We start from the raw sequence: 3,618 nt of genomic DNA, 5'->3' as shown, positions 1-3,618 counted from the left end.
CCCGGGAGTAGGGGACAGAGGCTGGGCGGGGGTGGGGAGTTTGCTGAGGCCCCAGTCTCTGCTGCTGCTCATTTCCCCGCATGAGCCGGTTCCCAGCGCCCAGGGAGCCGGGGCTGCTGTTTCCCGATGAGGCTGGTTCGCGGGTGCTCTGGCCGGGGCTGGAGGCCTGCGCCCTGGAACCTGGTGTTCGAAGTCTGCAAAGCCTGTCTTGGAGGAGAGAAGGAGGTTGCTTCCATGCGGGTGGGGACCGCTAACAGTGGCCAGACGCTGAGACGGCCCTCTGTGCTGAGCCTGCGTGTCTCAGAGCCAGGACGATGCCTGGGTGCTTGGGCCTCGCACCCAGGATGTGCTCTGCAAATGCTTCTGGAATGGATGAATGAATTGCTAACTGGGGGGAATGAATGCATGAATTGCTCCCTGGGATGAAAACGAATCACTAACTGGCATGAATGAATGAATGGCTAACTGGGGTGACTGAATGAATGAATTCCTAAGTCAGATGAACGAACAAATCAGTAACTGGGATTAGTAAGTGAATTGCTAACTAGAATGAATGAATGAAAGGCTAACTAGGCGTGATGGATGAATGAATGGGTAATTGGGAGAGATGAATCGTTAACTAGGAGGGATGGATGAGTTAATCGCTAACTGGAATGAGTGAATGAATTGCTAACTGGGATGAGTGAGTGAATTGCTAACTGGTATGAATGAATTGCTAACTGGGATGGCGAATTGCTAACGGATGAATGAATGAATCACCAACAGGCGGGATGGATGAATTAATGGCTAATTGGAATGAATGAATTGCTAACTGGGATGAATGAATGAATGAGTTGCTAACTGGAATGAATGAATTGCTAGCTAGGAGGGATGGCGAATGAATGTCTAACGGGATGAATGAATGAATCACTAACATTAATGAATTAATGGCTACGTGGAATGAATGACTAACTGGGATGAATGAATTGCTAACTAGAATGAATGAGTTGCTGAGAGGAATGAATGAATGAATCGCTGACTAGGAGGGATGAATGAATGAATGAATGGTTGTTAATCAGGGCTGCCCATGGACTTAGCGTTGGACACTCGTGCGTTTTCTCTTCGTATCTGGGAGGTAACACCTCACTCCCCGTGCCTGAATAGCGCCCTACCTGGGAGGCCTCTGGGGCCACCTGCTCCCAAACGCGGGGACACGGCTTCCCTGGAAAAGGAGGGTCCAGGCAGGCCTCGCACCCAGGAATTGGGAATGGGAGACACACCACCTGCTGTGGAGTGGGGGCAGAGCTGTGTCTGTCACCGCCCTCCCCCTCCGAGGACCCAGGACGGAGGAATGAGCCCCCACCCGCCTGCCAGTCACCCGGCCACGAGGTCCCTTCCCTGCCAGGCTCTGATGAAATGACCGGTGGGCTTTAGAGATCATAGCCGTCTGATCTCATAGGTGCCCTCGTGGAATCTGTGTCGTGAAAGCCCCTTGCGTGGCAGAAAAGTGTGTGGGTTAATACAGAAGCAGAGGTGGTTTGCATTTCTTTTCTTTTTTTGAGGTGGGGTCTCACTCTGTTGCTCAGGCTGGAGTGCAGTGGTGTGATCTCGGCTCACTGCAACCTCTGCCTTCGGGTTTCAAGCCTCCCCCGAAGAACCGGAATTACAGGTTTCTGCCACCACGCGTGGCTGATTTTTGTATTTTTAGGACAGACGGGGTTTCGCCATGTTGACCAGGCTGGTCTCGAACTCCTGACCTCGGAGCATCCGACCACCTCAGCCTCCCAAAGTGCTGGGATTACAGGCGTGAGCCACCGCGCCCAGCCAGAATTTCTCTGTGCTTATATATTTGAGAGGTTATCTGGGCGTCTAAACCCCCTGCGGCTGTTTTCTACAGGAAAGCTGTTCACAAGCGCAGGGGGCCTGTTTGAATGGCCGGATGGTCAGGTGGGTGTGGTTTTCTTTTTTTTTTTTTAAGACGTGGTTTCACCATGTTGGTCAGGCTGGTCTTGAACTCCCGACCTCAGGTGATCCTCCCGCCTTGGCCTCCAAAGTGCTGGGATTACAGGCCTGAGCTTCCGTTGTCACACATGGTCTCGGTAACCCCCAAGTCAAGATGCTCCACCCTTACAATTGCCTGACGTCACGAAAGAATGTGTAGGTTCTTTTGTGCTTTAAGAAAACAGGTAAGATAGGCCCAGCAAGGTGGCTCCCAGCACTTTGGGAGGCCGTGGTGGGCGGATCACTGAGGTCAGGAGTTTGAGACCAGCCTGGCCAATGCAGTGAAACCCCGTTTGTACTAAAAATACAAAAAATAGCCTGGTGTGGCACACGCCTGTAGTCCCAGCTACTCAGGAGGCTGAGGCAGGAGAATCGCTTGAACCCGGGAGGCGGAGGTTGCAGTGAGCCGAGATTGCGCCATTGCTCTCTGGCCTTGGCAACAAGAGCAAAACACAGTCTTAAAAAAAATAAAAAAGCTGGGCATGGTGGCTTATGCCTGTAATCCCAGCAGTTTCGGAGACCAAGGCAAGCGGATCACCTGAGGTCCAGGGTTCAAGACCAGCCCTGCCAGTGTGGCGAAACCCCGTGTCTACTAAAAACACAGAAAAGCTGAGGCGCAAGAATTGCTTGAACCCGTGTGGCAGAGGCTGCGGTGAGCTGAGATCAGGCCACTGAACTCCAGCCTGGGTGACAGAGTGAGACTCCATGTCTTTTTTTTTTCATTCTTAGCATATGCTTATGTTAGAGACTCCATCTCAATTAAAAAAAAAAAAGAATGTGTAGGTTGCTTTGTGCGTTAAGAAAACAGCTGAAATAGGCCAGGTGCAGTAGCTCACGCCTGTAATCCCTGCACTTTGGGAGGCCGAAGCGGGCAGATCCCCTGAGGTCAGGAGTTTGAGACCAGCCTGGCCAACATGGGGAAGCCCTGTCTCTACTAAAAACAGAAAAATTAGCCCAGCATGGTGGTGGGTGCCTGAATTCCCAGCTACTCAGGAGGCTGAGGCAGGACAATCACTTGAACTCGGGAGGCGGAGGTTGCGGTGAGCCGAGATCCTGTCACTGCGCTCCAGCCTGGGCGACAAGAGGGAAACTCCATTAAAAAAAAAAAAAAAAAGATGCATTTCAGCCCCGAGGCAGGGGCTTGAGGGAGTCCCGCTCATGAGAGTCCCTGTACCAAGTCAGGAGAGACGGAAGCCGCCTGGAGAGCTGTCGCCCACGACCCGTGGGCATTCAGGGGTCCGCAGCAGCGATGTCCCATGGAGGAAACAACCTGGAAATCGTGTGGAAGAGGGGAAGATGCAGGCGGGCGTGCGAAGGACTGAGACCCTGCCCGGCAGACACGGGCACCGTCACCGCGGCCGTCGGACCGCGAGGAGTCAGAAGCAAGCCCTGTGTCCACTGCCCGCCCCGGGAGTCCACACTGGCTACTCCGCAAACCTGCTGGCTCCCAGAATGTCTCCTGGGCTGAACTGTCATCCCTGGCTGCCCCTCCGTTCCCTCCTCCGCAAACTCAGCTTCTGTCTTCTCCTCTGCAAATGCAGCCTCCACCCCCTCCTCCCCAAATGCAGCCTCCCTCACCTCCTCCCCAAAAGCAGCCTCCACCCCCCTCCCCAAACTCAGGCTCCTTCCCCTCCTCCC

This window comes from Sapajus apella, unplaced genomic scaffold, assembly GCF_009761245.1.
Source record: "Sapajus apella isolate SASKATOON/1434 unplaced genomic scaffold, GSC_monkey_1.0 scaffold172, whole genome shotgun sequence".
In the NCBI taxonomy this organism is placed as follows: Eukaryota; Metazoa; Chordata; class Mammalia; order Primates; family Cebidae; genus Sapajus; species Sapajus apella.
This window is presented reverse-complemented; position numbering follows the sequence as displayed.